Source organism: Myxine glutinosa, chromosome 2, assembly GCF_964187855.1.
Source record: "Myxine glutinosa chromosome 2, kmMyxGlut1.1, whole genome shotgun sequence".
Lineage (NCBI taxonomy): Eukaryota > Metazoa > Chordata > Myxini > Myxiniformes > Myxinidae > Myxine > Myxine glutinosa.
In genome coordinates, this window is record NC_136262.1 from 110,086,058 (window position 1) to 110,099,581 (window position 13,524).

At 46.6% G+C, this 13,524-nt stretch overlaps 1 protein-coding gene across 1 annotated transcript in view; it reads right to left on the reverse strand.

The window, feature by feature from the left end:
* The window catches only part of LOC137414419 (nuclear factor of activated T-cells, cytoplasmic 3), a 323,497-nt gene that overhangs the window by 194,037 nt on the left and 115,936 nt on the right, over positions 1 to 13,524 (reverse strand). The window contains exon 3 of the mRNA XM_078771398.1: positions 1,102 to 1,197. The gene's annotated coding sequence lies outside the window, so the exon portion shown is untranslated. The remainder of the gene's footprint in view (positions 1 to 1,101; positions 1,198 to 13,524) is intronic.

The window sequence follows — 13,524 nt, forward strand, 5'->3', positions numbered from 1 at the left end:
CGAGGAGCTGACAGGGAGCCCCTATTTGGTAACCCCGTCGAGCACATGTTCGATGGCGGCTCGTTGGAAAGGCCTGGTGCCCTCCCAACACCCCCTACCAACCAAGCCGGAGTGAGGACGCACACTCCCCGCGCCCGCCGCTGCTGTTGTTGTTGTTGTTGTTGCTGAACCGTGAGGAAGAGCTGCGGGGAGGTATTGGGAGGTCCTAAACTTCCTAACGGTGCCATACAATCACATTCTGGTGCAACGAAGAGTCAGAATTAATGGAAACGAGTCCTTAACTGACATAGACTAAGAATAACTAGCAAGATGTCCTATAGTTGTCTTACATGAGATGCGGTGAACCTGGGTGCGACATTTAATGGGGGAAATAGGGGGAGGTCGGGTCTACAGAGTGTTGTTTACAGAAAATGGGACTAGGGAATGGGGGATTGGGGATAGTTGGGAAGTATTGAGGAAATAGGGGAATATTTACAAGCGGATATGGATGGATGCAAATCCCATATCCGCAACAATATATATACATATATATATATATATATATATACATAATACATATACGCATATACATATATACATATGTACATATACATATACATATATACATATACATATGCATATATACATATACACATAAATATTGTTGCGGTTCTGTACGCCGGCCTTCTTCCCCTTATCAAGGGGGGATTAATCCCCTTGTCTTTGCTGGGCCTTGGCGGAACCGAGACTTATTACGTCCCTCCCGGACACATGCCGAGTAGGGTTTCGGGACTACTTTCTCGCTCGTACCTAAGTACCCGCGCTGCCCTGGGAGCGAGGAAACAAGCCTCGCACGAACCACGTGTGATATGAGTACGCCGAGCGGATTGCGTACACGTGGTCCGCGCAGTCTTACTTAGTGGAACCCGATTGGAGCGATCTTATTCGTGCCACGCTTAGTCAACTGGAGAAATCACAGAAACGATCGAATCAAGAAGAAAGGAAGAACAGAGGGGTTTAATTATTCCCACACGTATATACAGTTCAAGGACGAAGAGACACAGAGCAATCCTTAAACAGTCTTAACTTATCCCTGGGACAACGGGCCCGTCTCACACTCACACGGGGTATTGCAGATGGGCAGGTGTTCCCCAACGCGTCCAGGGATGGTCCTCGTCCAGCTCTCCACGGCAGTGCCGGATTAAGCCTCGGCTGGCCCTAAGGCACATTTTGAAATTTTAGAGAATGGCCTGAACAATTTAAATTAGATCTCGGGCTCATGGAAATGGACCCCAGACAAAAGATGACCTGATTCATGAACAAAATATTTAATTCAAAAAAAGACAAATATTTAATGTGAAAAGAAACTACTTTCAAACTAGTTTAGTCTATACAATTTGCAATGTTTGAATATATGCATGACAAAACACGCACAGATTTGGCACTTTGCTTTACAGTTTACTAGACCTTAGATTGTAACCTTGCGCGCGTTTACAACTGCAAACTCTTCAATTACGGAACTGAAGTCCAGTTCTCGGAGCAAATCACTTTCAATGCACAAAAGGGCCAACGCACCAAGACGCTGTTGATGCATGGTAGAACGCTTCACATCTTTGATTCTCTTTAGCTGCGAAAATGAGCGTTCTCCTGAGCAATTGGTGAGATACATATATTACCCTGGCAGAGACAGAAATTAGAAATAATTTGTTTAAAATAATAAAAATTGATGAAAACTGCTTGTCCATTTTTGTGGCCCGAATTTTTGGCTGGCCCTAAGGCACATGCCTTGTCTGCCTAATGGTTAATCCGGCACTGCTCCACGGTCCCCGGCACGTCCCGCGAAGATGGTAGCAGGCGAAGGCAGGGACTCGTAGCGCGTCTCTCGAACAAAGCAGATGTTGGGGTGAAACAGCAGAGGGTGGACTTAAGCGTGGCTGGCGGTTACCCAGCCTTGTTCACTCGCGCGTCTCAAATGCGCTATTCGTTCTAAGCGCGTCTGGCTGCGCCTGTGTATATGTAGCGACCAACTCCTTTTCTTCAATACCCTCCGAGCTGGTTAGCGCGCGCATTCTCGTGCAATGGTCAAGTTCATCAGGCAGCAAGTCCTCTTATCTCTCCCTCTCCTCTGCGAATCCTTTTATCTCTCTCTCTCTCTCTCTCTCTCTCTCTCTCTCTCTCTCTCTCTCTCTCTCTCTCTCTCGCAGCAAGTCAAGTCCTCTCGTTATCAGTGTTCCACGCGCTAGTCCTTTTATCTCTCCCTCTCCTCTGCGAGTTCTGTTGAGGGCTTTTGCGCAGCGGTTCTTATAGCTACGCCCCCCGAACCTTCTGGAACTCACCAGACTCTTCTCACCACGCCCTCTGACGCCACGCCGCCACCATCTCCCTCGAGCTCTGGTTGGTGGCTCGTGCTTACCGTCATTGCTTCTGCCGCTCCACCTCGACTCCGCCACGATCCTTCCTAGGCCTACCTCGTGTTAACTCGGCCAATGATCACCCAATGCTTAACAAACTGGATCGAGGCTAGCTAGGGTGGCTGGGAAATCGGTGGCAAGTAGGGCCTATTTCCCTGGCTCCTCCTCAACACAGAATTAACACTGGAAGGGAACTGAGCTCACAAATACTAAGACATAACTATACTATTGCGAGGCTACATGTTGCTTGTGTGACTAACTATGGAGGACAGACTTTAACCTTTATTACACTCACTTGACAGACTCAAAACCGCAACAATATATACATATATATATTATATATATATATATGTATGTATATATATATATATATATATATTATACAAGTGAATAAAAAAAAATTTGCTAAATTAAAAAGATTTTGTAGGGATGACAAACTACAGTCTAAAAAAGGACCCGAACAATAAAGGGATGATGTAGGTTGAGAGAGTAGCTCACAGTATTGCCATCACATAACAATCCCATCACTGCCTCATTTACACTTTATCAACCATTGCTTCAAGGTTCTACAACCACTTCACTGGTTACCACAGTACTTGATTACTCTTGTACTGTAGCCACATACTGAGACTCTACAAATTAGCAGCCTGAGTACAATGTTATAATATCAGTACACGATCATCAACTTCTTACAAGCTGCATGGACATCTCCAATAACAGCATTCTATAATTATCTCCATTTGTGATTGGTTACTCTAAGCTGATAAAAAAGAAAAGTAGGAAAGACAACTGAAGCTGCAAGAAGTCCCTCAAATTATATTGGAGCTTCTTATACTTATGCAGAAATGAAATATAGGAGCTTCTAATACTTTTAGCTCGGCCTAGCCCTAGACCAGGGGTCGGCAACCCTAGGCATGCGTGCCACCATTGGCACGCGGCAGCGTAATCATTGGCACACTGGCGAAAGCAGTGCCCTCTCAGCTGCATGCCAAATCACCTCTTGAACAGCCATTGGCTGTTGCGCAGCCTGTCTTATTTAGTTTGATTTACGGTGCGGCCTCCCGCTCACATTTCCCACAGGAATTGCAGTGAAGCGGTTCAGGTTCGGTAGATGATGTCAACCCCGCTAGCTAAGAAAGCTAAAGTAAAGTTTCGGGCATTCCAGCCCTCATGGACAGAAGAGTGGGGTTTTGTTTTTCAGAAGGACAGTGCTGTGTGTACTTTATGTTTTGAAAATGTAGTTTGTCGAACGTCGAGTGTTAAGCGCCATTTTGAGACAAAGCAAGGGAAAACTTTCAAAGATCAGGCAGACAAGGCAGAATCCATCAAACGTGCCGTGTCCAGGTATGGGAAGTAATCCAACACCCTCAAAATCTTTGCCATTGCTAAAAACCATGCGACTGAAGCAAGCTATCGCATTGCTCATTGCATTGCGAAACGCGGAAGGCCATTTCACTGATGGCGAATATATTAAGGAGGCTTTTCTCTGTCACTCAGAGGTTCTATTTGAAGGCTTACCAAACAAAGAGACAATCAAATCAAGAATAAAAGATATTCCCATGTCAGCTAGAAGTGTTGAGCGACGCATCGAAGAAATGGCAAAAAATGGCAGTGCGCAGCAAATAGCTGGGTTAAAAGATGCTGTGGTATTTAGCATTGCACTTGACGAGAGCGTGGACGTGAATGACATACCACGTTTGGCAGTCATGGCAAGATACTGTGATTCGACTGTAAGAGAGGAACTCTGCTGCTTAAAGCCAATGTCGGACACAACAAAAGGTGAGGACATAGCCAAGGTGTTTATGGAACATATTGAGGAGCGAGGGATTGACATCAGGAAGATTTTTGCAGTGACAACAGATGGCGCCCCCACCATGGTCGGGAAACAGAGGGGAGCTGTCAGATTAATTGAGGAAAAAGTCGGTCACCCCATCATGAAACTCCACTGCTTAATACACCAAGAAAACCTCTGTGCAAATATGTCAAATTCAGATCTTAATGAGGTTATGGCTACGGTAGTAAAGGTTATTAACTTCATAGTTAAGTGATCTGCTCTGACACACCGACAGTTCCAGTCCCTGCTCGAGGAAATGGACTGCACATACAAAGATATCCCTCTCCACTCAGCGGTTAGCTAGCTAAGCTGCGGAAAAGTTTTTGAGCGGTTTGTCAGCTGCTTTGATGCCATCAAGGCCTTCCTGGCTGAAAAGGGCCAAAACTACCCAGAACTTGAGGACGAGAAGTGGCTTGTGAAACTTGTGTTTCTCACGGATATTACGGGATACCTCAATGAGCTCAATCTCCGACTGCAAGGTGCAGGGCAAACTGTTTTGGACATGTTCGACACATGGACGGCCTTTCTCGGCAAGCTAGCAATCTTTTCAAGCGATGTTGCTACCTCCACTTTCCGCTACTTCAGACACGTAAGGCAGCTGTCCTCACAGCACAGCATCAGCACCGCTGAAATATGCAAATACATGAGCGAGCTTGAGTCGGAGTTCACAACACGATTTGGGGACTTTCAGAAGTATGGACCCATGTTCTCTTTCTTGATCAAGCCAGACAGCTTTGATGGACACGAATTGGATTTATCTCTGATAGACTGGTTGGATACACAGTACATGGAAATGCAGCTGATTGAGCTGAAGAGTTCAACACTGTGGGTGACGAAGTTTGCAGAGCTACGGAAATAACTAGAAACCACGGCAGTGCAAGATCATGGAACCTGCATCTTCACCTGCTGGACATCCATGCTGAAGAAGTTCAGCTGTCTCCAGAACGTTGCACTGGCTTTGTTGTCAGTCTTCGGGTCAACGTACCTCTGTGAGCAGATATTCTCACACATGAAGAACGTGCTCAGCCCCTCCCGCAGTCGTTTGACAACCGACCACTCCGAAGCATGTGTGCAACTTAAAGTGACGAACTACAACCCCCAGATAATGGAGCTCAGCAAAGGAAAGCAGGCCCAGGGATCACACTGACTGGTAGGCATCTGTTTATTTGTAGTACACATGGGTTTGCATATGTAGCTGTTTATCCATCTCTTTTTTCCCAACTCGGATGTGGATGTTTTCATGAGGATGGCAGCATTCTTGTATAGTACTGGTATTTCTGTTTGATGCACTTTATTCTCCCTTTTTAGACATTTGTTCCCAATGCAATACTTTGTAAATGAGTTACTGAAAGCAGTGTTTTGAAATGGGGTCCGTGCATATAATTTGTAACCTCATTGGGGACAAATTTTACAATGATAAAATTATCATTACAATGTCCTGATTATGAGAGATAAATGTTTCTTTAAAATGTTGTTGCTCTGCATGTAGCCGATATGGATGGAATAAAATTCCATGTCTGTTGGAAATATTTTTTGATGTGGTGTCATAATTAAACTTAATGTTAAACTTAATGTTGATATGGCACACTAATTAACAAGAACATTTCAAATTGGCACTTCATGTCAAAAAGGTTGCCGACCCCTGCCCTAGACAATAGTCTGGAGGCAGTGATGTAGGGATTGTTATGTGATGACAATACTGTTAGCTACTCTCTAAACCAACATCATCCCTATCTTGTTTAGGACCTTTTTAGACTGTAGTTTGTCATCCCTCCATTGCCTTTTTAATTTAGCATAATTTTTTTTATTCACTTGTTTCTGTAATTTTTTGAATTGTGGAATAACATAAAGATACGGTACTCAGAGGATACCCAACCTTGGAGCAAAAGTGCCAAGATATCTTAGTCAGCAAAGTCAAACACTGCACATGTGTTCCTATATTGTCTTACGTAACCCTGACTGTATCTTGCAGCTCTGTCTTATTGCTCGTTTCTCAAAGAGTAATGTCTTCATCCAGCCTCAGGCCACACAAGGACCTGCACTTAGAAACGCCAAAATAACTGGTGTGGTTTCCCTCTAACCAATAGGGTGGGGACAGAGGGGAGGGGCGGAGTCTCTCAAGAGGAATTTATTTATACACGGCCGGACGTGAAAGACACTCGTGGTTTTTACTGTTTTGTTTACTTGGTGTCAATAAAACTTATTATACACTCAAACTGCAGTGTCCTCGATAAACTACTACGAGAGTACGAAGAGATACTCCAACTTTTGTTTTGAATCAGTGGGTGGGGCCGGCATTTTTTATCCACATCATCCCTACGTTAGTATGCAGAGTCGACAGTGCCAGCACACTCTGATAATAGTTTTGTAAAATTAACTTCAATGAAGAACTTTATCAAGACAAGATATAAGTATTTATCTGAAGTATCCAAATCCTGGTTCTAAGAAATGAGAAGACCTCGGTAATACTTGAGTAGATTCTCGACAGATAAAATACAGTCACTATAAATCATCAGAAAGACGTTAGTCAAGCACACTGTACACATGACACGCTTTCTTATCTGCGCATGCGCATAGCAAGGTTTAGGGTTGATCGAGTAGGTGTGGGGAAGGGCGTGGCCTTGCCAAACTACGATGGTTGGTTTAGTACGAGAGAACACGCTCTCAGAGAGTATCTGTAAATATTTAACTGGAGAAATAAACTGGAGAAACAAATTATAACAAAGGATTCTGCACCAAGTAAAACTCCAGTCATTGCCATTGAGAGAGGCCCAGCTGAGAAATACACCGTCTGAATAATTTTTGTAATATTTGAGTAGATGATGTTATACTACTGATTTACAAATGTTGCAGTACAAACTTTATAGATGTGCTCACCAGTGGTGTACTGAGGGTGTCTGGCATAAATAAATAAAAATTTTAATAACAATTTTCCCTCTTCAACCCCTCTCCCACACCCCCTCCTTCTACGCTCCTCTCCCAAATCCCCAATCCCAGTAGCCATAGGTAATAGGGCATAGACATAAGGAAACTAGGATCTTTATATTTAAACATTAATTAATTGACCATTGACAACTCCAGGCGATGCAGTATTCCAAAACAAAGATGAAAGGATCACTAAATGTCAGTTAAAAACTTATTAAACTCGGGGGCACGTTGGTCCATTGAACTAAATTTTAATTGAGGACTTTTGGATCTTCGGGAACTTTTGGGTCTTTGGTGACTTTTGGGTGTTCGGGGACTTTTGAGTCATCAGGGTAATCTGGGTATTTTTGGTCCTTGGGGTCTTTTCAGGGCTTTTGGATCTTCGTGAACTTTTGGCTCTTCGGGGACTTTTGAGTCATCAGGGTCTTTTGAGTCATCAATGACTTTTGGGTCCTTAGGGAGTTTTGGGTGATCTGGATATTTTGGGTCATGAAGAACTTTTGGGTCCTTCGGGACTTTTGGGTGATTTGGGTCCTTGGGGACTTTTGGGTCATCAAGGACTTTTTGGTTCCTTGTGGACTTTTTGGTCCTCGTGGACTTTTGGGTGATCTGGGTCTTTTGGGTCATCAAGCACTTTTGGATCATCTGGGTGTTTTGGGTCCTTGAGGGTCTTTTGAGTCCTCGGGGCCTTTTGGGGCATCTGGGTCTTTTGGGTCGTCAAGGACCTTTGGGTCATCAAGGACTTTTGGGTGATTTGGGTCCTTGGGGACTTTTGGGTCATCTGGGTCTTAAAGGTCATCTGGGTCATCTGTGTTAAAGGGTCTTGCAAGGTCTAAGGGGTGTCAGCAGTCTAAAGGGTTAAAATAAAAGGTACATTTGAATAGTACTTAATTAATTGACGTCAAAAAGTATGACACACACACACACACACACACACACACACACACACACACACACACACACACACACACACACACACACACACACACACACACACCTCCATTTATAGTAGATTCAATTCCCGTGGCTTCCTTGTTCAGGCTGTTTATACGACGCCATCCATGATGCGCCGATGTAACGAATCTGGCGCCGAGAAACCGTGACTTGAGATGGTTATTGATCACGTGGTTTGCTTTTGCCTTGACCCGTGACTGGAGGGATGGTGATCACGTGTCCCGTGTGCGGTGTATGGCACTGGTACATCGCTATTATTATATTTTTATAAATGTAACAATGAAAAACAAGGCATTTCCCGAGACATGATATTTATGCTGATATTAATTGATGCCACATAACACTATCACGCATAACGCCGACACGGACGCGAATGTGTCTAGCGGCTCCGCCCCCATCAAGCTGATTGACAGTCATAGCCACGCCTACCCCAGTCGTATTCTTTAACATAGGAATGTCGTTTTCCATACTTTCCATAAACGCTGATTTAGATAGACAACTCTTGTATGGTGCTGTTCTCTATTGCGTTCTCATCTTGTGTAATACTGCACATTGTTATTTGCATATTCTGTATCTATTATCTTATTCTAATATCTACCATCGCTTTCTTTGTCTTGCAGATTGATTGTTCATCGTTGTTGCTAATAAACCTGCATTCAATTGATACATTCTTGTTTATGAACAATCAACTCATCTGAAGATGCCTGCTGCAGTCTGCCCCTTCCCGAGCTGTGTCTACGTTACTGACAGCACTGACAATGCCGTTGCTGCTATCCAGCTCTCCATCCACGCCATGACCCACACGTCCATTGCACCAGCCAAACCGGACAAAGTCAGCCGTCCTCGTATCCAAACCGGCGGTACCAGCGAAGATTGGCAATATTTCACCAGAAGATGGGATGGTTACAAGGCAGCGATCCAGATAATCGGCAATGATGTTCGCGTTCAACTCCTTGAATGTTGTGATGATAACCTACGACGTGACCTCCACCGCAGCAACCCACGCATTGAAATCAAAGACGAGGCAGCTATACTACAAGCCATTCGGTCCCTTGCTGTCCGAGAGGAGAATACCATGGTGTCCCGCGTAAACCTCCACAACATGCGACAGGACCGAGAAGAACCAATTCGTACCTACGCAGCCCGTCTGGCTGGTCAAGCCGAGATCTGCAAGTTTTCTGTTGTATGCTCATGCAATCCCCCTACTGATGTCAACTACACCAAGGACATGGTTCGCGATGTCCTATGTCGGGGACTCGCCGATCAAGATATACAACAGGACATTCTCGGCGATCAAAATCAGAACATGAGCTTGGAGGAAGTTCTCATTTTCGTCGAGGCCAAGGAAGCAGGGAAACGTTCCCAGAATGCCTTGCTCGATAGTGAAGGCGCTCATGGCGCAAGCCAATACAAAAACTGGAAGAACAAAAGAGCCCTGATCACTACCGACAAGCAGGCGGCCATTTGTAGTTATTGCGGCAAAACTGGTCATGGCAAACAGCCGAACATCGACCAAAGGCGTCAATTCTGCAATGCCTACGGGAAAACATGCAGTAAATGCGCCACTCGCGGCCATTTTGCACATGTCTGCCGGGGAGGCACGAAAAAGGCGGACAACAAACCTACGGACAAATCAATGGATGCTCATGATGTGGATGAAAGCAGCCAGGTCCACGATCTCCTCTGCTCTGTCACGGAACGAGAAACGGCCATTTGGAAGCCGCAAATTAAAAGGGCCATGGCCACCTTGTCAACTCCACTACACCTCGACCACCATATATTTGACCACCTCTCTGGCTGGACCAAGAAGAAGTCTCAACCACAGCCGTACATAAAACTCATAGCACGGATCGATAAGGAATCTTATGACCATTTCGGCCAGCCACTGTCATCCCGACCAAAATCGGCCAGGCTCCAGGCCATGGCCGACACTGGCTGTCAAAGCTGCCTCACAGGACTTAATATTTTCCACAAACTCGGGCTGCGTAATGAAGACCTGTTACCTGTCAACCTGAAGATGAATGCTGTTAACAGTGGAAGGGTCCGGATTATCGGCGCCATGCTCCTACACCTGTCTGGTCGCACAGCCAATGGCGACATTATTGAAACCCGACAAATCTGCTACATCTCACCTGACACACGGAACATGTATCTCAGTCGTGAAGCATGCGTCGATCTAGGCCTCGTGTCTAGTAGCTTCCCAACCATTGGCGAATCCAACACAGTTGGTGCTGCAGTGGCAGCAGTTATCGATGCAAATTGTAACTGCCCGGTAAGATCGCTTCCCCCTACACTGCCTACATCTATCCCATTTCCGGCCACTGACGAGAACCGAGAGAGGCTGGAGAAATGGCTACTGGAGTACTACAAAAGCAGCACATTCAATGTCTGCGAACACCAGCCACTACCCCACATGGAAGGTCCGCCTCTCACACTGATGGTTGACCCCGAGGCAACACCAAAAGCGGTGCACACCCCAGTGCCTGTCCCCTTACACTGGCAGGCAGAAGTCAAGGCTGGTATCGATCGCGACATCAGGTTAGGGGTTCTGGAACCGGTGCCAATTGGTGAACCAGTGACATGGTGCAGCAGAATGGTCGTCTGTCCAAAGAAGGATGGGACCCCACGGAGGACAGTTGATCTGCAACCACTGAATGCGCACTGCACACGTGAGACCCACCACACCCAGTCACCCTTCCATCAAGCAATGGCGGTGCCACATAACACCAAAAAGACGGTAACAGACGCCTGGAATGGCTATCACAGCGTTCCAATCAGAGAATGTGACCGCCATCTGACAACGTTCATCACACCATGGGGCCGATACCGTTACTGCACCACTCCCCAAGGTTACATCGCTTCAGGTGATGGATACTCCAGACGATTTGACGAAATCGTATCGGACTTCAAAAACAAGTCCAAATGTATTGATGATACCATCATGTGGAGCGACACATTGGAAGAGAGCTTTTTTCAGACATGCAACTGGCTCGACCTGTGCGGCCGTAATGGGATTACGCAAAATCCGACGAAATTCCATTTTGGTCAGGACACGGTCGAATTCGCTGGATTCGAGATCACCATGGACAGTGTACGACCATGCCAAAGGTATCTCCAAGCGATACAGGACTTCCCCACACCAAAAACAATTACTGACATTCGCTCCTGGTTTGGGCTAGTCAATCAGGTAACATACTGCTTCAGCATGACCGAGAGGATGCGACCTTTTCGGGACCTCCTAAAACCATGCACCCCCTTCTACTGGGATGCAACACTACAATCCCTATTCGAAGAATCAAAACGACTCATCATATCTGAAGTCGCAAATGGGGTCCGGATCTTTGACAAGGAACGGACAACATGTCTCGCAACTGACTGGTCGAAGGATGGGATTGGCTTCTGGCTCCTCCAAAAACACTGCAGATGCCCTGGTGAAACCCCACAGTGCTGCCCCGATGGCTGGAAAATCACCCTTGCTGGAGGCCGCTTCACCCATGCAGCGGAGTCGCGCTATGCTCCGATAGAGGGTGAAGCTCTAGCAGTGGCGGACAGCCTGGAAAAAGTAAAGTATTTTGTGTTGGGATGCAAGAACCTGATTATTGCCGTCGATCACAAGCCCTTAATCAAGCTTCTTGGTGACAGACGATTAGAGGACATCCATAACACGCGGCTTGCCAACTTGAAAGAAAGGACCCTAGCATATCGTTTCCGAATTATCCACATCCCGGGAAAACGACACTGCGTACCAGATGCGATTTCACGACATCCGTCGGGTGCCAGACCATCGGAACGACTGCCACTGGTGGATGACATTTCCTCCATTATGGATGTGGCCACATCGACTACACTAAGACAGCACACCTTGACTGGGCTGTGGACCACAGATGACGACTCTGGCATGGAAATGGCTATTTCTATGGCAGCCATCAAGACACTCGATTCTGTGCGGTCCGTCACTTGGGACGATGTTCGGGACGAAACAGCAAGTGACACTCAGATGCTGCAGTTACTCAATTCTATTGAGCAGGGTCTACCTGCCAGTCGGGACGATTTCCCTGTGTCCATTTTGGAATACTTTCCCTTCCGTGAACACCTCTACACTATTGATGGCATAGTGGTCTACAAGGGGAGGATTATCATCCCACCGAAGCTACGGAAGCTTGTCCTTGAGAATCTTCATGCTGCTCACCAAGGAGTCACGGCTATGACCACCCGGGCCAGCAGCTCGATCTTTTGGCCTGGAATCACTCCCCAGATTCATGAGATGCGCAATCGCTGCTCACACTGCAATCGGATGGCCCCATCGCACCCAAGTGCTCCACCTACAGCCTCAGCTGAACCTGCCTACCCTTTCCAGTACGTTTGTTCAGATTACTTTCATCACAAGGGTCGGAGTTATTTGGTCACCGTTGATCGTTACTCTAATTGGCCAATCATTCAGCTAACTACTGGCGGGGCACAAGGCCTAGTGAAATGTCTGCGGTCGAACTTCGCCACTTATGGTATCCCCGACGAATTGGCATCTGACTGTGGGCCAGAATTCACGGCACATGACACCCAAGACTTCTTGCGTCGGTGGGGCGTTAACCATCGGTTGTCATCCACTGCCTTCCCACACAGCAACTGTCGTGCCGAGATCGCAGTCAAAACATCGAAAAGAATGATCACCGATAACACTGGTTCCAATGGTGAACTAGACACTGATCGGTTCCAACGTGCAATACTCCAGTACCGGAATGCACCGGATCAGGACACTAGGTTGTCTCCAGCCATGATCATCTTCAAGAGGCCAGTCAAGGACTTCATACCCATCATCCCAGGCAGATACTTGCCATCGGACACCTGGCGGGAAACACGCAACAATCGTGAGGAAGCTTTGCGCATTCGGCATGCCAGGGAGATCGAAAGACTCTCTGAACACACGACAAAACTACCTCCACTGGCCGTCGGGGACCATGTCCGGATCCAGAACCAGACCGGCCTGGAACCACGAAAATGGGACCGGACCGGAACCGTGATTGAGGTAAAACAATTCGATCAATACGTTGTCAAGGTGGATGGCTCCGGAAGAATCACTCTCCGGAATCGTAAGTTCCTGCGACGTTTTACGCCTTTCAGCATGACAACTCCCACTACGACTGGCAAAAGTGGCATGCTGCCAACCGTTATGCCAAGTGTTATGCCAATCGTACCGAAATACTTAATGTCTGGTACCCAACCCATCGCCGCTCCAAGAGTCTGTCTCAATCCTGTTACCACTCCCCAGAAGGGTGAACCCCAACATGTCATTGCGCCGGGCTTACCATCACAGACACTCCGCTCCACCACCGCGATGACACCACCCGCGAGAGTCGCTAACCAACCACATGTGCAGACCACCGCCACACCTCCATGGTCACTGCCTATTTCTGCCCCCTTGAC